At 31.9% G+C, this 21,813-nt stretch overlaps 1 pseudogene; it reads right to left on the minus strand.

Annotated features, from left to right (window-relative positions):
* The window catches only part of LOC149181077 (putative protein phosphatase 2C 66), a 41,036-nt pseudogene extending 19,442 nt beyond the window's left edge, over nt 1-21,594 (minus strand).
* Nucleotides 21,595-21,813: the final 219 nt, after the last annotated feature.

A 21,813-nucleotide genomic window follows, 5' to 3' on the forward strand; every position in this document is an offset into this window, starting at 1 on the left:
CATTAAAACAAAACTTGCCACCTTACTTTTATAATGATTACTATGTCTACATCAAATTAGTGAACAATTAGTTTGTTGACCAATCCGCCTAGTGCCAAAATACCATTTCCTTTGAGATAATGACTATATTGCCTAAAAAATAAAGAGTATTCCTACCAAAAAAAACCTTTGTATTTTAATTATTGTCTACCTTATCAAATTCCAATCAAGGTGTCCACAAGAAATGGTCCAGAAGACAAAGTAAGTATTTTGAGAAAAGCATAGAACCTAGCCCTTGCCATATTTTTCCTATGACAACTAACCAAAGCCTAGAAAACACATGGAGTGGTAGATGGGTTTTTTTGTTTTTTATTAAGCATATCCTTTGTAAATGTTGTATAACTATTATTTGCTTGATCATCTCCACACACACAAGGAAAATCATCATTCTTCTAGAGGCCTCTTCATTCCTTTGGACAAAAGAGAATTGAACCAGCAAAATGTCGTCCTAGTAAAGAATCATACCTTGGCTAAAAGAGTCAAATTGGAATTTGACTTCAATAATATATAATCTTCCTTAGAAAACCTCTCGCTGGAATTGAGATACCCATGATTTTAGTAATTCTTGCCTAGAAAGGGTTCTAACAGAATATCATCCTCTGAACTCTTCAAATCCTTTTCCGTAGCATAAATGAGCATCAAGCAACATGTTATCCATGAAGCACGTGTGAGAATAGTCCCATAGGGAGGCTCTATGCCATTGATGAATTTAGTCCAATTGAAACACAATCCATTTTTCCTAGCAAAAATGACATTATCTAGGAAACACACACAAATTCCATTACAAGCTAGGTTATCCCACTCATTAATGTTAATCTAAGAGTAAACCATGCCCATCCTTGCAATAAATTTCCAAGCCATTCATGCAAGGGAGTTATATGAAACCCATTTCTGAATTTCTCTTGTAAAAATAAAATCCCTAATCCCAAATTAATCGCATCCAGCATGAGATCTATCACTGCAACACATGTGGAAAATGGTTTTCAAGGTTTCACATTTCTATGTATGTCATCTACCTTACCCACTTGATTAGAATGAAAAACCAGTCTGTCCACAAAAAGACTAAATGTATGAATATGATCAAAGCATGTTTGTTGCATAAGGAAAAATGAAAGGTGTGTAGTAATTCAAAGTTAAGAGATAGGTGTAAAACATAGTTCTCTTCATAGCATTGAATAGCGGACAATGAATTTGGGGTGTCACAAAAATTTATCTAAAACTTTGAGATTATTAAAACAATCCAATATTGTACAAGTTCATGATAAATTTCAACTTACCAAAACAATTTTTGAAACTTATAAATATCAATAAATATCAAATTATATATATAATTAATAGGACCAAGGGCATGCCACCCATTATATTGAAAAATCCTTTATAAATCAGACTTGTCAAGAAATAAAAATAAACATAATCAAAGTAATTAGCTTACATGTAAATATTCCACTAGAGCGTGTGAAGAGCAGGTACTGTAGTAGGTATAATGGACAAGCAAGCGCAAGACGTAAGACGTTTTAATCGCCTAAAAATTTATCTGGCCATGTAGATTTGGTTAGAGGGTATGGAGAGGAGTTTTTGTTAAAGGTAATTAAATTAAATTAAAATATTTATATTGTAAAATAAGTGAGGTTTTTGGTTATGTAGTATTGATAAGCTATGGTATTGGTTCATGGTATTGTAAAAAAGTTTTTTTATATGTTAATAATATCTACCTTAAACTAGGGGTGAATATCTATAGTTAAGAATGATGACATATTGTTATACAATATTTTGATTGTAAAATAGGTTATGGTTTTGGGCATGTAATATTGATAAGACATGGTATTGACCCATGGTATTGTAGTAAATCCTATTCACAGTCAATAACAAAATCAAAATATTATTAATTGGGTAAACATTTAAATGTTTACGCACATTAGTTTTTACATTATTTTTAACTTTTTATTTTTTACTTTTAACTTTTTGTTTATTGTTTTTAATGTTTTTTTTAATTGATTTCGATATAAATGTTAAATATTAAACATTTACATCGACACATCTACCCTATACGGGTGGACATTATCATTAGATTATAAATAATAAAAACAATATTATAAATAATAAAAACAATATTATAAAACAATTTTTTGAATTAATATTAATTTATTTAAATTTTTCCTTGATTTGCATCACATTATTCTTTCATTATAATTAATAGATAATCAATTCACTATTTTTTTTTTAAATATTGAAATTAGAAGTGCTTGAATAATTTTATAATGGTAGAAACTGATTCAACACACCTCTTGGAGCACCTTTCCAAAAATTTGATAGTGATAGAAAATTCATTCTTTTATCAACAAAACCTTGACCTATTTGGAATGCCCTACAACCATCAAACCAACAACGGGCTACTATCTACTAATGCAAGTTGATTCACTGTTGTTATTCAAGGGAAAACCATCCAACATGTTGATTCATCATTGTTATTCAAGCGAAAACCATCACACCTCATATTACCCATGGGTAGGCTAGTAATGCATGTTGATTCATCATTTTATATTTTCCCCACCTATAATTACATCTGGGTGTTCCATAAGTGGCCGAGAGGCCTCTAGGTCTTCAGTTGTTAACTAACTTGTGTTTCCTTGCATCAAATAGAAGAGCTTTTAGCCAAACAAAAAAAGTTTTAGGGTATACTTCAGACCCAATGTGAATTACAAACAATAATGTATTAGTTTTTACCAGGAATTTTGTATTTTTAAATTGTTAAATATTTTTTAATTTATATATTAATTTTAAATTGAAAATGAAAATATATATTTTCATCCTACTAAAATTTTAAAAATACTTTTATGTTAGAAATATTTTATAATTTTGTTTTACTTCAATGATCAGACATCTAACTTATTAAGGTTATGGTGTGCATATGGACATGTCACTCAATTTGTTAGATGCATTACTATGAGAAATACTTCAACTCTTGGTGTAGTCTAACTTATACATGAAATAGTTTCTTCTAGTGGAATTCTGGTATAGAATTTCAAGCAAGAATGTGATTTTTTGTTGTTTTAAATACATTTTTGAAAAAATGGTAGACATCTTTTGTTGTTTAAAATACATTTTTTGAATCAATAGAAAAATCAAGTTTTCTAAAAATATCTACCAAATTTGATTTAAAATTAACCATTGAAAATAAAAAACACTAGAAAACTCAAGTTTCCTAAAAGTCTACTAAATTTTGGTTAAAATTAACCATAAAAAAAATGTAAAAAAACATTTTGTTTATAAATTAGACTATTTCCTCAAGTATTTTCTCAACATATTTTCAGATAGAAAGTCTTAAAAGTGACTCCCAAATTTGCACTTTCGAAAGAGAAGGTTGTCTTGTTGTAGATTCTGAATAACACCGATGCTGGCACCGTCAAATACAAAGAAAAAATCGCCAACTTATCACCTTACTCTGAGTGAAACCATCCCATCTATTCGAATCCATGAGAATGTCTAATATATCGCAAGGCTTGCAATGGAACTTCTCTACTAGATGAATGGCCTTATACTCTCATTTACCATCGTATTTTCTCAACATATTTTCAGATAGAAAGTCTTAAAAGTGACTCCCGAAGGTTGTCTTGTTGTAGATTCTGAATAACACCGATGCTGGCACCGTCAAATACAAAGAAAGAATCGCCAACTTATCACCTTACTCTGAGTGAAACCATCCCATCTATTCGAATCCATGAGAATGTCTAATATATCGCAAGGCTTGCAATGGAACTTCTCTACTAGATGAATGGCCTTAAACTCTCATTTACCATCAACGGAAGAGGAGAACTAGTTTACTTGCCTTCTCAGGCTTCTAGGTATATGCCACCATATTCTTGCAGGTTTTGCCTTTACACTCGCCTGAGAAGAAAGATTGAACCAAAATTCTCGGTATGTGTTTACTTCCCGAATTTTATCTCATATGTGGATGTCACCGGATTTTCTAAAGTTTTGTCTTTACTCTCACTGGAAAAGCCAGAGGGCAACTTGCATTTCTTTTCTCGGAGTCAGAATTCTGGGCACATACTGCTTAGCAGGTTCTCCATTAAAGTACATATAGGAAATGCGGTGGAGAATTTAACCTGGATTAGTTAGCTTAGAACCAAATCAGAAGCTTCCAACATGGAGAAGAAATTAAATTTGTAGTGTCATATTTGAGCTCGTGGGATTATATCTTCCAAGAATTTTAGTAAATGGATCTCTCGTTCATCGGTCTAGTTCTGTTCTCATCAATATTCATTTTCACAACTCAGCAAAAGATAAATGAATTTGTTGTTGATAGGTAACCAGCAGCTAAGTCATTGGAAACTAAGTTTAGGTTATTTAAAAATCATGTTACAACCTTCCTTGGCTCCAGGTAGGAGAGGTTGAGATAAAGCATATATTGATGATAACGGTTAGAAGATAAAGCTTTGAAGGCATTTTCTTCATTTTCAAGCGCATTGTGGAGCTCTTAGATGCATTCAATTAATCTCTTCATTTTCAACCACATTGTGGGGGCATTTAGATGCTTCATGTATTTTATTGTTTTTTTTGAGATAGTAAAATAATGTTTATTTTTTTTATTTTAATTTTATTTTATCATTTAAATTGTTTCCTAAATAGTTGTAATTTTATAACATAGTATTTTTATCAAATTGACCCTAAGGAAATCATAGTTATCGAAATGATATTCACTTTTTCACGTTGTATTTCATATGGGAAATGATATAAATGATTGAAAGTGAAACTTTTAGTTTTGAAATAAGACTAAGAGTCAAAATTGTTGTCAGCTTCGAAGCCATGAGTTTAATTCAATTTGCCATCATTTTCAAAGCGAGATCTTCAAACAGACATCAATTTGCAATCATCTTCAAATCCCCATATCCGGGTACTTTTAATTTAGCATAATATATCAAGCTGTAGCTAAATCAAGAAATGTTTATGGAACATTTAACCCTGAGATCCAATTATAGTTTGAGGTCGTCTTCAAACTACCACAAATTCAGGACATCTTCAAATTGCCATTTGCTAGCACTTTTGATGGCTATACTTAAATCAACATTTAGTAGAAGGCTTTGGCTTTTTCTAGCCATTTGGATTTCGTTCATCCCAAAACCACCAAATTAAGACAACACATTCAGTCATAGGCAGCGACCCTCATCTCTATGATTAGGACTTATATAAAACTTTTCAGATTAAGTAAAGAATGTTAGACACTTCAAATATTAAAATTATGATATGCAATATGAATCATCATGATTCAATATACATCTTATTAATGAAAAACAATAATACTTATATTTACAAATTATGATCTCCTACTCAACCACAGTGACCATTCCAATTCTTAAATACTTATGAGCATATTATTATATTTTATAAAATTTAATTTCCAATTTATTAAATTCCATGGCCAAACTAAATTAACAATAACATACTTCGTAGTATATTGTTCACTCTATAATCTTAATTTTGGATATCGGCAAATTACCCATAATATAAAAATGAAAGATCAAACATTAATTTTAGATGTTAACAAATTACCCTGAAACAAAAATTGAGATTGAAATTCACACCTACCAATACGGTGAATTTTTTAAAAATTGTACTTACATTCTCAAATAAATATAATTTAAAAAATTATTAAGAATTCTGAATGATGTAGATGGTCAATAATACACATCTAACAATAAATTCCTTCGAAATTGCAGATATATATACTTTAATAAACTTCAGACAACCCAAGGGAATCATCCTCGGGAACAAGCTCTGTAACAACAACAATGATTATGCATATTAAATTTGTTGGGACTGACTTGAGGGCTATATGAGCGGATGGAACTGTAATTTCAAATCCTGGTGGCGCCCTACTCCGGAAACTTTACAGAACATGCAGAGTACCCTAATGTGACTATGAAATTAAATTGATCATGTCAGTCTGCGCAGGCATCATTCATTTTTTCTGAACAAGCTTTGTGGGTAATTGAATTATTGCTCAGACGAGGTGATATGCAGTAGTGGGGTCACGGGTACGATGATAAGTGACTTTTTCGTGTAGTGCTTGTGCCTGTATCTTACTTTTTCAGGTGATGTCGCTGCGTATAAGTGGGTTGCTAAATTTTATCAAACACAAACCCTAGATTCTTTAATCTCTCGGTTATATTTTTCTTATAGCCCATAAGATTAAGCCACGGAATATTCACGTGGAGCAAGCTAGCCATAGGATAGGATCCTGCAATGGCAGAGATGCATTCCTAGGTACCCGAATCGTACAAAAACTCGGAGAGGCCGAAATCTGCAGCATGTGCTGCAAAGCTGGAGTTTCAGAAGAATGTTGTTGGATTTCTATGAATGATAAGCGGGAAGTTACCGTTTGCGCATGTAATCATTGACCAGAAGATCAATATAATGGTTGGAATAAAATGGAGTAATCTAAGCGCGTAGCAATGGCGGATACTGGCCAGTTCTAGATTTCTGCAGAGAAACTATGATCATTTGAGGAGGGCCAATACCACTGAGTTTCTTTACTGCAACCTCATGGGGCATGACGCCCCTGTACACGATTCCCGGTGTCTACCTTTTATGTATTCCAAGACTTTGTAGCTCCCAGGGCTATGCTTCTGGAACAAGGGCTGAGAGGTTATCGGGGAAAAATCCACTAGGACAAACTCTGCATAGTCAAAAAAAAATTTCTGACATACGGGAAATAGGATTAGGAATTTATTGGAGACAACGTAAAGGTAGACATACAAAATTTGTGGCAAGGTAAGAAGTCAAAAGGTTTCTCAAGTTTTCTCAATATTTTCCAATTATAAATATTAATATTATAAATGTTATATATACTTTTTGACTTTGTGTATTATATTTATTTTATTTTTGGATTTATCAAAGTTTTAATAAAGGGATTAAATTTCTTTTTACTCTAAAAATATTTGCATGTCAAGAAATTTCTATTGATAAATTTAGGGTTATGATAGATTTAATTGACTTAATTTCCCTTTTAAATAGGCTATATTCCAAATGAATATCATAGGACATTACCATAAATTATTTTTATTTTTATTATTATTCTATTTTTGTATGATTATTTTTATTTTTATTGAGCTAAAATGTGTACATTACATTAATTTTATCTTTTTTGAGTTTTAGCTTAATTTAATTTAATTTTAATTTTTATGTAATTTGAAGATTACATTATAACATCTCTACAATGGGAACTAATCCATAGTAAATATCAAAACATTTATTTAATGTTATGAAAATTCAAAAAATCATAAAATTTAACTAAATTATCACTTATAATAATAATAATAATAAATAATAATAAAAATAATTAATATATAATTTAAACATATATACATCTAAAAAACAGTTAACAAGATTTACTTGTTTTTTATTATGGAAATTTTGCTCTTTATTATTGAAATTTTTAATTTGTAAATAGGCATTGTTATAATAATAGGATTTATCAATATGAGTTGTCTGTAAGTTTTTTTGGAGTTTCTTATGAATTTTTCGCTAGATTAAAGACAACGTCTTATTAATATCCCATCTCCAAAAAACCATAACTCATTTCATATGAGACTTGTTGATATGACACTTATTTAAATTGACCATTTTAATTAAAAAATAACTACTTTAGAGATAAATTTCTACTTTTAATTTGTGAATACTTGTAAAAATATTTTTAGAATATTTCATGAAAATTTAATATTTTTTATATATAAAACAATTATTAATAATTAAATTAAATTCTATTTTTTTTTTAAATAAACATATCTATTATTACATTAAATTTTTATATTATACAATTTAATTTTATAAATAAATTCAATGTCATTAGTTTCAAAAATATGAAATAAAATAAAGAAATATATGTAAAATAAAATAAAGAAATAAGAAGAGAAAAGTTTTTCACGCACAAAGAAACGAAAATAAGGAGCTTAAAAATTTTGCAAGATCTCGGGTAAGTACAAGTTGATGGTTTTTCATGAGTTATTTATGGAAATGTAAACTTGAAAAATATAAATACATTGACCAGAAGAGATGATTTTAGGGGTTTTCACAATTAATCGATTGGTTCTTTTCACAACTTCAAAAATATAAATTTAGAAGCTGGGTTGTCTTTTAGTTATAAATTGATTGAAAGTAGCTTTATCATTCCAAGATTTATGGGCTTACTAAAATTTATAAAGACCGAGTCCCTTTTAGATTCATTGTCAACACCATTGGTGGGCCAACCTACCTTTTGGTTAAATATCTAGTCATGAAGCTGAAACTCCTAGTAGGGCGGATGGAGTTCTTTGTCAAAGACTCCTCTTCTTTTGTTAAAGAATTGGAAGATTTGAGATTTGAACCATGTGACAATCTTGTCAGTTTTGATGTTGTTTACCTGTACACTAGCATCCCCATTAAGGATGCCCTTGATGTCATCTTTCGCCTTACTGATCCTGACACGACCAAATTAGTTGGGATCTACCTCACTTCTACATTTTTTGTTTGGAAGGTGAGTTCTATGAACAAACATATGGGGTTGCAATGGTTTCCCCCCTGTCCCCTATCACGGCTAACTTGTTTATGGAAGATTTTGAATCCAAGGCTTTATCCTTAACTTGATTTAAACCCAAGCTTTGGAAAAGATTCGTTCATGACACCTACACCATATGGCAGCATGGGCTTGAGAAATTAGACTTGTTTTTCCAACATCTCAGTAATCAGTCTAACTCCATCCAGTTTATGATGGAGTGTGAGGTCAATGGTTGCCTTCCTTTTCTTGATGTCCTCATTTCTAGGAAAGTTGATGGATCTTTCTCCCATGAGGTATATTGAAAAAAGTCTCTAACTGAGCAGTGTCTTCATGCCAACTCTCACCATTTTCCTACTCAGAAGATAGGTGTTCTCAACAAGTTAGACACTCAGGCTCTTAGAATTTCTGATGAAGACCACTTTCCTAAGGAAAAATCCCATCTCCTTAATGTTTTTGTCCAAAATGGCTATAGTAGGCAGTAGGGTGTCAAAGCTTTTCTCAAAGCGAGCAAAGGCCCCAAGGTCAAGAAAGAACCCATCGATCGCAGTTTAAGAGTCCACCTTCCCTTCATCCAAGGGACGACAGACAAGATTGCTAGAATCCTAAAGAAGCATAATATTCCCTCGACCTTTAGACCCCTCAACACCATTAGAAGTTCCCTTAAGTTTGTTAAAAACCATGTTAACCCTTTGGATCTGAAAGGTGTTTATATCATCCCTTGTTCCTATGGTACTTCATACATCAGCGAAATTGGTCGTTCTAGTAACTAGAGGATTAAGGAACACGCTGCTGATATCAAGCATGGGAGGACCAATTCATGAGCTTTGGTTGAACATGCAGAAAATACCAAGCATCATATATGTATTGAGGAGGCTAGGGTTATCGCTAAGAACCCTCATTTCCACCATCGTAAATTTAGGGAAGCCATTGAAATTGAGAGGTCTTCTAGTAATATTAATAGGGACGACGGCTAGAAAATTAGTAGTTGTTGGATTCCCGCCCTCTCCTCTTAATTTTGTCCTTTTTTTTTGGACTATTATTATTATGGCTGATATTTTATTATTAATAATATAATTATCAACATTATTTTTAATTATACTATTGTTTTAGTAATATTAGAATCCCCTTTTTTATTAAATGATAAACTTTAACTATAGCAGGAAATATATATATATTTTTATATTTTATATTTTTATATTTCAATCTTAATTATTAGTTTGATTACATCATTATATATGATTACATTATTATATATAAAAACAACAAAGAAGAATCAAATATTTCTAATCTTAGGTTTTTCATTTATAGATCGTTATTTATAATTAATTTGATTCTTTATATTTAGATTACACCTATTATTAAATACGGATAACCTTAGTATGTATATAACCTTTTATATATATATATATATATATATATATATATATATATATATATAATTTATTAATATTTTATAATTTAAATAAATATAGTTCAATAAAAAATTTATATATATCGACATTAATTTAAATATATAATTTACCAACATTCTATAATTTAAACCATTACTAAATATATAAAAGGAATCAAATATTTCTAAAATCCTACATTTTAATTTTAATTTCTTTATATTTCGATTAAACACATCATTTAAGTTTTTTATATCGATTTAAATAACCATTATTTATATATATATATTTAAATTTAAAATTTATTAATATATTATAATTTAATTAAATAAAAATAGGATTAGTTATTCTTTGATTATTATCTTCATAAATTTAAAACCATTACCAAATAAAGTCGTTTAAGAATATATAGTTTTAGTAAAATAAACATTCAATAAATTAATAAAAATTATCTAAATATTATTAAACATTCCCTTGTCTTCTTCTTGGTCAAATATAGTTGTTATCTTCTAGTTTTTAGGTTGACCTGTCTTCCTATTTAATCTTCTTCTTAGATTTGATTCATCATCATGTCCTAAAGATGAACCACACTCACTGGTTCGAAACACGTCGACCAAAATCTTCAATATGATTTCTTCCGAAAAATTCTGAATACAATATGATATGGATCATAGAAACTTGAATTTAAATATAACTAATCTCTTACATAATGTAAAAATATAAAATATAATAAATTGAATTAGTTTCCAAAATATATGATTTTCATATCTGAAAGTTTCCTATAACTATGTGAAATTTTCGTTTTCTTAACCATGCCAAATTACTTTTCATTCAAAATACACTACGTATATCTGATTTAGTTCGTAAATAATGGAATTCTCTTTACATAAATTGTACAATTACATAGAACAATTTGCTCTTGGCATTTCAAAAGTTTTAATATGGATTATATATTCTTTTTAAACTAAGATGAAATAACAAACTCTTTTAAGGCTTTAACATATTAAAGTATCATTGTTAAGATATTTGTTTACTCTAGTTATATATATATATATATATAATTATATAATATTCCTAATGCCAAATGCCATAAACAAAAATTATATTTAGGATTTGTGTAGTCATGTTTCATGTACAAGCTTGTGATTAAAGAATAATGGTTGTAGGTTTTGAGATTTTTTGAGATACTAAAAACGTAGGGTTTAATGGATGGATTGTTGAGTCCTTTGATTTATTGGGACTAGTTATCTATTGTTATGGAGGACGTTTGATTATTTCGTAAGGTGTTTGGAAACATGAATCCTAATCTTTAGGACTTGATTCCAAAGTTGTATTAGCCAAGCTCTTTTAGATATTTTTCATTCATCTCTTTATATAATTATATTTATAAAATAACTTCAAAATTGATTAAACTCGTACTTAAGCTTATTTTGCCCAGTTATGTCTCTAGAGAAAAATTTGGGTTCTTTCAAGGCCTTCAAATCCATGAAGCTATTAGGACAACTCAAAATTAATTCACACCATCAAATCTTGCATTTACCAATTGGTGTTCTTAAGGTAGACTTGTCAAGAGCCTATGATAAGGTATCCTAGTTTTATTTCCATCTTTTACTCATTCATTTTGGTTTTCCCTCCCTTTAATTCACTATTGATGAGATGCATGACCACATTGAGCTTTGTAGTCTTCCTAAATCGCTTGGTCTTGGCTTTCTTTAGGGATTCTAGGGAGATCGACTAGGGATTCCCTCTATCCATGTCACAGTTTTCTTTTGGTAGTTGAAGATTTAAGGAAATATATATTTGATGCAAGGGAGAAAACACTACTTATAGGGATCAATTATGGTAGATATCTCACTTTGAGTCACCTTTTGTTCATTGGCGGCGTGATTTGTTTGTTCTGATTTCTAGACAAGATATTCACATTGTAAAGGAGGTTCTACTTCTCTTGAAAAATTCCATGAGTATGGAAGAGAATTGGAGAATTTAACACTATATGCAGTAGATATTGGCAAACACAGTTTGTTGGAGGTGAAGCAGGCCCTCCCCTTCCCATAGTATAGCTTGGATGATGGGTTTAAATGTTTTAGATACATATTAAAACTAAATGGTTAGGTTAAGATAGAATGAATATGGATGATTCAAAATTTAAAATGATGCATTGGACTTTGGTGTCATAGATAGCTTTATTATGATGATAGATTGATTTTAGTAAAGGTAGTTATTGAATTTATTCCCATCTATTGGTATTATGTGGTCTCGATCCCACTTATGGAAATCTTTCCCCTTATAAAAATGTTTACCTCAACACTCTACTAACTACATGTCTTTCTGCATGAACAACTCATCTTCCCATGGAATCTCTTCCATTGGTAGGTTTTTCCATTTGAGAAGGTACCCAATAATTGATTGATTTATCAATTTCTTAATAATTGTTCTAGGATCGCTTCTAGTTTTATCATAATATTACATTCTTCATTAATGTATGGTAAATTACTTTGGACTATGATATTATCAATGATTACCTGTTTTAAGAAAGAAACATGGAAGACTAGATGCAGGCATGAATATGGAGGAAACTATGATTTGTAAGCGATACTTCCAATCATTTTCAATATCTTATAGGGGTCATAGTAACTCTATGTTGATTCATTATCCTTATTTTTTTTCTCAAGGGATATTTTCTTATATGGTTGTAGCCTCACAAGTACCCAATCCCCCACTTCAAATTCCCTTCCACTATGATGATAAAATGTTTGTTTTTTCATCCTATTTTGTGCTATAACCAAATTTTCCTTCAATTATTTGAAAACATCTTATTAGTGCATTATGTGTTCCTCCACTACTTGAGCATGTATAGTCCCTTTCAAGGGTGATGTGATGGATGGAATATGATAATGACAAATTTCCATAAGTGGGGACATTTTTTTGAAGAATGGAAAGATGTATTGTACCACAAATTTTCCAAGGGTAACCACTTTACTCATTGTGTCTATTTATCACATGCAAAGAAACAAAAATATCCTACTAAACATATATTCACATCTCATTTTTGCCATCAGATTAATGATGGTAATATGATTTATGATCCAATTAAGTACCCCAACAAAAAAACAACGCAATACAAAAAAATTTAGTGAAAACTAGATATTTGTTTCGTACAATAATGTTTAGGATTCCATGTAGATTTTGGACTAATTCCATGAATTATTTTTCCATTGTAACTCCTTTAACATGATGATAAAGAGAGTAAAAATGGGCATAGTATATATTTGATCTATCAGTACCATATTAACATCCTTTCCTTTGAAATCCATTGGAACTTCTTCCTAATAGTAGCTTGGGATGGCTAATAGTTATAGGCACCCTAGGGTCTTGATTATCTCCCAATTATTTTGTTTGCATACTACATATTTGCCCATAAAATTTTGCACATCTACTTTAAGAACTTCCCAAATTAAAATATTTCCCAACCTTATGGTATGTTTTTAGACCTTTCCAATTTTTTTTTATTGATCTTTGATATCACAATGAATAATTCTTCCACATAAAATTTTATATTTCATTTGGGTCCTCCTATAGTTGCTTCATTACTTGGCACACATTCTCATCTTACTTCCATTATATCATTTCGTTTTCCACACAGTCATATTTTGGAAAGGAAATAGTGTATAGGAAACCATATATGTGCATCTCTCACAATATTTTATTTTCCATTTTTGTAGATAATTTCAAAGTCATAAACTAGTGTTTTTGCAACCCTTTTTTATCTTCTAAAGGTAGTCTTTGTTCCAATAGTTCATTCAAACTATCATGATTTTATTTACTTTGAATTTTCTTCCTATAAGGTATGGATGCCACTTATTAACTACATGTAGTATGTCGAATCTCTATTTTTCATAGATGGTATAAGTTTTTTCTTTCCTTTAAATTGGATACTTTCAAAGGGAAAAAGCCTTACTTCATATATCAATACCATACCAATTACATGGCCTGGGGCGTCACACTAATAGTTATTTAGGGTGTAATGGCATTATTATGTTCACTAAATTTTCAAACATTAATATCATATATGTTAGGTGATCTTGATAAACCTATGAACAATCATCCCAAGGTAATTGGATTAATGCCCAAGGGTCTTCCACCTAGTTAATATCATGACCATGCTATTCATTTGCAGCTGGGAAGGGTACCATATATAAATGAAGAAGGGAAAATCATACTCAAAGTAGAATAATGGGAAGATCATTCCTTGCACTCCCTGAGACGAGTAAGAAATAAAAAGACAGATTAAATAATTGCTACAAATGCAGCTCATTGAGCCAAGTGAGTCTCATTATGCTTGCTCAACATTTCTGCTAAGGAATCATTCCCGGATAGTTAGGGGTAAACGGAGAATGGTGATAAATTACAAACCCTCAATGCAATCACTCAGAGTTTTAATTATCCATTGCCAAGGCCAGAAACCATAATGCAGAAGATACAACACAACAAGGTATTCAACAAATTTGATATGAAGTCTGGATATTATCAAATTCAAATACAGAAAGAAGACAGGAATAAAACTACTTTTATCTGTCTAGCCGGATTTTACCAATGGAAAGTTGTTCCATTTGGTTTGAAAAACGCCCCTGCATTCTTCCAACGAAGAATGGATTTCATTTTTGACAAATATGATTTTATTGTCACATATATTGATGACATTCTCATTCATAGTCTAGATGTAAAAACCCATTTAGAGCATTTAGAAATTTTTCTAAAAGAAGTTCAGCAGCATGGCATAGTTTTATTAGAAAGAAAAATGATGTTGTTTCAAGACAGTATAGATGTTGAGGTGTGTACATAGCCTCTTGCTTTCCCCACTTGTTCAGAAAAGATAAAAAGCTGATCTTGATATCTAAAAAAGAATCTTTAAAGACATTTCTGACTGTGGGTGACCTTTGTACTGCCAATTCAATGTTGTTTAAGAGTTCCCATTTTAAAATTTGAAACATATTGGTGGAGCTCTCGATTGCATGTTGAACCCATTCTCTGCAATTACTACTCATAAAATCTTTATGTTGCCAGCCTAACTCGAAAATAATTGATGTACAGATTCTCTTTGAGATCATTAGACTAATAATATGGATTACATTATTATTCCAATTAGGTGAAATAACACTGATAGTTACCAAAGCTTTTTGATTAATCATAAATTTTAATGCCTTGGGTTCTCCTTGTAAATCATCCATCTTTTGTAGAATCTATATTTTCTCTGTCATCCTTAGATTTACAAACTCATTGAACCAACCAGCATGCTACTTAATCACTTCTTCATTATTGTTGGTTTCGATTTCTCCAATCCTTTCATGACTGAAAACTTGTGCAAACGGATTAGGATCAATACTTTCTCTTATTTTGAGTTGCATGATAACGGAGTCAAAGGGAAGATGATTCCCTCCACTCCCTCAGACAAGCAAGAAATAAAAAGACAGATTAAATAATTGCTACAAGTGCAGCTTATCGAGCCAAGTGAGTCTCATTACGCTTCCTCAGCGTTTCTGGTAAGGAATCATTCCAAGATAGTTAGGGGTAAACCAAGAACGGTGATAAATTAAAAACCCCTCAATGCAATCACTCAGAGTTTTAATTATCCATTACCAAGGCCAGAAACCGTAATGCAGAAGATACAACACAACAAGGTATCCAACAAATTTGATATGAAGTATGGATATTATCAAATTCAAATACAGAAAGAAGACAGGCATAAAACTTCTTTTATCTGTCCAGCCAGATTTTACCAATGGAAAGTTGTTCCATTTGGTTTGAAAAACGCCCCCGCATTCTTCCAACAAAGAATGGATTTCATTTTTGACAAATATGATTTTATTGTCACATATATTGATGACATTCTCATTCGTAGTCCAGATGTAAAAACCCATTTAGAGAATTTAGAAATTAACCTACCTCAGATATGTTGTGTAGAAGTCTTCGAATTTAATCAGAAGTAAGTTCGAATACACCAAAGCTTTCTAAAGTTGTTTATCATTGTCTGCTAGTCTTAATTATTAGTCCCTGTTTATTGATCACCCCTATTTTGGTATCAAAGCCACACCCCGTTCCTTCGACGTGATACATTCTATAGACAGAGCCTAAAGTTAGCTAGGTAGCCTTCGAAAAGAATTTGTTTTTTACGAGTGCTGAGTAGATAAAAGTTGCTTTAGTCAATCTCTGAAATAGAGTGTAAGAGTTCAATATGGCCAATTTCTTAAGATCCTTTTCAAACATTGACAGACGATCTGTATCTGAAGTAGACAGTAGATCTCTAGAATCTGACCATGTAGAACATGAAAAGGTAGAAGACCCAGAAAGCTGGAACCTGCTAGTGTTAAATTCTAAAGAAACCTATCCAGTTCCATCATTATTCAAACTATCAAAAGGGCCTTGATAAAAGAGGTAGAATTGAAAATAAAAATATCAGGTCCATCTGTTCAAATTGTCGGTCTCAACCCGTTTTCTGATGATGAAATTAAAAAGTTTTGAAAGTATGTGGCTGAAAGGAGATTTTTCTATTTACATTTTGGAGGAATTATAATTGGGTTAGCTCCACTATTCTGTCATGGCCTCAACACTCCCTGTATAGTAGAAGTTTTCGACACCAGACATAACATATATGATCATGCTCAAATTGGAACAATATTGGGAAATTTGTCCTCTGGATGTCAATATGGCACTATCTATCCAGATTATGCCATTAGTATGTCTGATATTCACTTAAAAGATTGCTGGAAAACTTTGATCAGAGTGTAAGGTCTAGAAATGGTTCAAGACAGTGAATATATATCATTGATAGTCCAAACCTCCTTTCAGTTAACAAATACAGTGCATCCTAAATTAAGACAACCAGTATTAAAAGACTGTGTTGCGGTAGGAATAAGTAATCCACAAGTAGAAGGTGTTCTTTATGACAAAGAAGCTTTGCCTAATGACTGGTACATACAATATAAGTCTCTAGCATCCACAGATAGTTCAAACAGTTCTCTTAAAAGAATGTCAGTATCTGATGGGCGTGTTAGAATTATCCCAAATAGACCAAGAATACCATGATCCATAGTTATGCCAGAAAAGCATGTGTTACCAGCAATCTCAGAAAATGAACAACCTCCTGTCAGTGGAAGAAAATCCTTTTATCATAATATCTCTTTACCAGAGGAAGCTAGTTCTTCCACCAGTACCCTGCTGTCTACAAACCAGTTGTACATACCAGAAGAAAAGCCTTTCTTTGCTGTAAATAAGATGTTTAGAACATATGTCAACACTACTCCACCTGTAGAGGAATTTCAGTTTTCAAATCACAGATTTGTAAGAGGAGGAAAATGGCTACCTAAAACAAAGTTCAGTACTTCTTCATCCACTACTAGACAGCCAACAACAAGGGCTAACTGTTCTCCATTACTAAAAAAAAATTCACAGAATCCAAATGATATGGACCAAGTATACCAGATAGGAAACTATCTAACCACTTGGTGTGCTCACACTGAAGATGTTCTAGATGACTTAGGTAAACAAGCTGATTTGATAAATGCTAATATGAAATTGCTCTATGATGAGCAACAATCAGAAAAGCTAGAAAAGGAAGAAAGAAGAAGAAGGATATAGAAGAAGAAGGCCAAAGAAATTCCCAAGTTTCACATAGATATGAGTGCACCCAATTATTGGGATCAAGAAGAAGAAGAATCAAAGGAAGCAGTAACTACAACCAGTGCAGAAGAGTCCACTTCTAAGAACACTGGAAAGCTAACCAGTGAAAGAGAAACATATAAAACAGATAAACCCTTTGTTTCAAAAAAAGAAGTGATGACCCTAGAACAAGCTGCCTCTAAATTTCCTTCTTTCATCTTCCCATCCATAAATAATCATAATAAGGCTCATTTCCTGAAAGAATTCAGTAAGTACCCAGGTTTTGAAGAAGATCTGTATGTTGCTAATACAAGTGTCTATATCTTAGACTTGGATAATTCTTCCAACCTTGGAGAATCAATATGGATTTGGATAGGTGCTCTGTACCAGATGCAGGTCACAACAAAATTGGATAATGTATCCATTATGGTCCTAGCATAAAAACACATGACTGGAATAGTCTATGATTGGTGGATGGGACCATCAGAGGGAGAGAGGAGAGCCGTTATGGAAGCCAGACTGACCACATTAGAATTATTGTTGAAGACACAGTTCGTGCCAGAACCAGTTGATGAGAAAAAGCAATTGATAACAAATCTTAGTTGAATGGATTTAAAATATTTGAAATATTTTGACCAATTCAGTAAAGATTTCATGGCTAAGGTTTTTAAAGCTAATCTCTCAAATGATGTGGCTCAAAAAATTTCTTTTTTGTCAAAATTACTAGGCAACTTAGGAGACCTCATTATGAAAGATCTAGATGTACAAAACAAAAGACTAGATCACGTTTATTGGGTTGACCTTCTTTTCAGAATTACGGAAAAAGTTAAATACTTATGCTGCTCAAAGAAGGCACATCACATCACACCCAGTTCTGATGTCTGCAAAATAATGCTACCATGGACACCATTCAGAAAGAAGAAGAAAACAAAAAGGTATGGTAGATTTAAACCCAAGAGGGTCTCAAACCCAAGAAAGCCATTCCGCAAGTATAAATTTTTAAAGAAAATATCAAGACCAAGAAACAATAATTGTTGTTTCATTTGTAAAAAAGAAGGACATTTTGCACGAAAGTGCCCGCAGAATTCATCAAGTAAGCTTAAAGCTTGTATAGATATAGAAGAGTTTCAAGATGATTGGTCCATAGTAGAATCAGAAGATGATATTTCAGATGTATATATTTTGACTGAAATATCAGATGCAGAAGAAGAAGAAAAATGTGTTCAGAAGATGAATTTATGTTTTTCCTGTTCAAAAGATGAATTTTCAGAAGAGCTCCACTACAGTGAAGAAGAAGAAAGTGACAGTGAGGTCACTAGCGAAACAACAGAGGTTTCAGAGGATGAATCAGAAATCTTACGGTCAAAACAGTCAGAAAACAAAGGTAAGCAATCTACGTTACCTTTTCCAGAAGTAAATGCTTTTTGTCCATTTCAAAAAAGAACCACATCCTCTACCAGTCTACTAAAACTAGAGATTACTAAGACAAAAGAAAATACTTTGTTAAAATAGCCTTATTTATATCCCGGTTCAAGTTGAAGTAAAAAATGAATGGATATTTGTTGATGCATTCATAGATACCGTTGGATCAAATAATCTGGGTATACCATCTTTGATTAAATATCTCTGGAAACCCTTGCAGAACATGTTGGTTTTAGAAACCATAGTAGGATCTGTGAGTTTAACTCATTATGTAGATAATATTCCATTAAAAGTTGAGGGCAGTATAGTTAAGATCTCTGCAATACAACATTTTGATCCCTCAGATAGTTTAATGTTGGGAATGCCATTCTTATATTCTGTGATTCCAGTAACGATCAACCAAGACAAGCTGATTATAAACCTTAAAAAGAAAGCTATTGCTGTACCTAAATTGTTTATTGCAAATTCAGAAGAAAGAGATGAAAATAAACAGAAAAGGGTGGGAGCCAGAAAGCCAATTAAGGATTCTGACGACTGGCAAGAACTTCTATAGATTTATGAATCAAGATCAGAATCTAAAGCGAAACAAATGGCATGCATAGACCCCAATTGGTATACAGAACAAATTGATATCCACAAAATACTTCTAAAAAGCTACTCAGAGAATCCCCAATAGTTTTGGGAAGCAGAAAGTCCAATGCAAGAATTGTAACCTTGCACGATAACAGAGTCAAAGGGGAGATGATTCCCTACACTCCCTCAGACGAGCAAGAAATAAAAAGACAGATTAAAGAATTTCTACAAATGTAGCTCATCGAGCCAAGTGAGTCTCATTACGCTTGCTCAACGTTTCTGGTAAGGAATCATTCCGAGATAGTTAGCGGTAAATTGAGAATGGTGATAAATTACATACCCCTCAATGCAATCACTCAGAGTTTTAATTATCCATTGCCAAGGCAAGAAACCATAATGCAGAAGATACAACACAACAAGGTATTCAAAAAATTCGATATGAAGTCTGGATATTATCAAATTCAAATACAGAAAGAAGACAGGCATAAAACTGCTTTTAAAAATATTTTCTTCTGTCTTAGTAATCTCTCGTTTTGGTAGACTGGTAGAGGCTATGGTTCTTTTTTGAAATGGACAAAAATCATTTACTTCTGGAAAAGGTAACATAGCTTGCTTACCTTTGTTTTCTGACTGTTCTGACTGTAAGCCTTCTGATTCATCCTCTGAAACCTCTGTTGTTTCGCTAGTGACCTCACTGTCACTTTCTTCTTCTTCATTGTAGTGGAGCTCTTCTGAAAATTCATCTTCTGACCAGGAAAAATAGAAATTCATCTTCCGAACACATTTTTCTTCTTCTTCTACATCTGATACTTCAGTCAAAATATATACATCTGAATTATAATCTTCTGATTCTACTATGGACCAATCATCTTGAAAGTCTTCTATATCTATACAAGCTTTAAACTTACTTGATGAATTCTGCGGGTACTTTCGTGCAAAATGTCCTTCTTTTTTACAAATGAAACAACAATTATTGTTTCTTGGTCTTGATCTTTTCTTTAAAAATTTATACTTGCGGAATTGCTTTCTTGGGTTTGAGACTCTCTTGGGTTTAAATCTACCACACCTTTTTGTTTTCTTCTTCTTTTTGAATGGTGTCCATGGTAGCATTATTTTGAATACATCAGAACTAGGCTTGATGTCATGCGCCTTCTTTTGCCAGCATAAGTATTTAACTTTCTCTGTAATTCTGAAGATAAGGTCAACCCAATAAACTTGATCTAGTCTTTTGTTTTGTACATCTAGATCTTTCATAATGAGGTCTCCTAAGATGCTTGGTTATTTTGACAAAAAAGAAATTCTTTGAGCCACATCATTTGAGAGAATATCTTTAAAAACCTTAGCCATGAAATCTTTACTGAATTGGTCAAAATATTTCAAATATTTTAATTCCATTCGACTAAGATATGTTATAAATTGCTTTCTCTCATCAACTAATTCTGGCACGAACTGTGTCTTCAACAATAGTTCTAATGTGGTCAGTTCGGCTTCAATAATGGCTCTCCTCTCTTCCTGTGATGGTCCCATCCACCAATCATAGACTATTCCAGTCATGTGTTTTTCTGCTAGGACCATAATGGATACATTATCCACTTTTTTTGTGACCTGCATCTGGTATGGAGCACCTATCCAAATTTGGATTGATTCTCCAGGGTTGGAAGAATTATCCAAATCTAAGATATAGCCACTTGTATTAGCAGCATACAGATCTTCTTCAACACGTGGGTACTTATTGACTTCTTTCAGGATATGAGCCTTATTCTGATTATTTATGGATGGCAAGATGAAAGAAGGAAATTTAGAAGCAGCTTGTTCTAGGGTCATCACTTCCTTTTTTGAAACAAAGGGTTTATCTATTTTATATGTTTCTCTTTCACTGGTTAGCTTTCCAGTGTTCTTAGAAGTGGACTCTTCCACACTGGTTGCAGTTACTGCTTCCTTTGATTCTTCTTCTTCTTGATCCCAATAATTGGGTGCACTCATATCTATGTGAAACTTGGGAATTTCTTTGGCCTTCTTCTTTTGTCTCCTTCTTCTTCTTTCTTCTTTTTCTAGATTTTCTGACTACTGCTCATCATAGAGCAATTTCAGATTAGCATTTATCAAAACAGCTTGTTTATCTAAGTCATCTAGAACATCTTTAGCGTGAGCACACCAAGTGGTTAAATAGTTTCCTATCTGGTATACTTGGTCCATATCATT

Source organism: Pinus tabuliformis, chromosome 3_2, assembly GCF_031772625.1.
Source record: "Pinus tabuliformis cultivar Carrire ecotype Pingquan chromosome 3_2, CPIR1, whole genome shotgun sequence".
Taxonomy (NCBI): Eukaryota; Viridiplantae; Streptophyta; class Pinopsida; order Pinales; family Pinaceae; genus Pinus; species Pinus tabuliformis.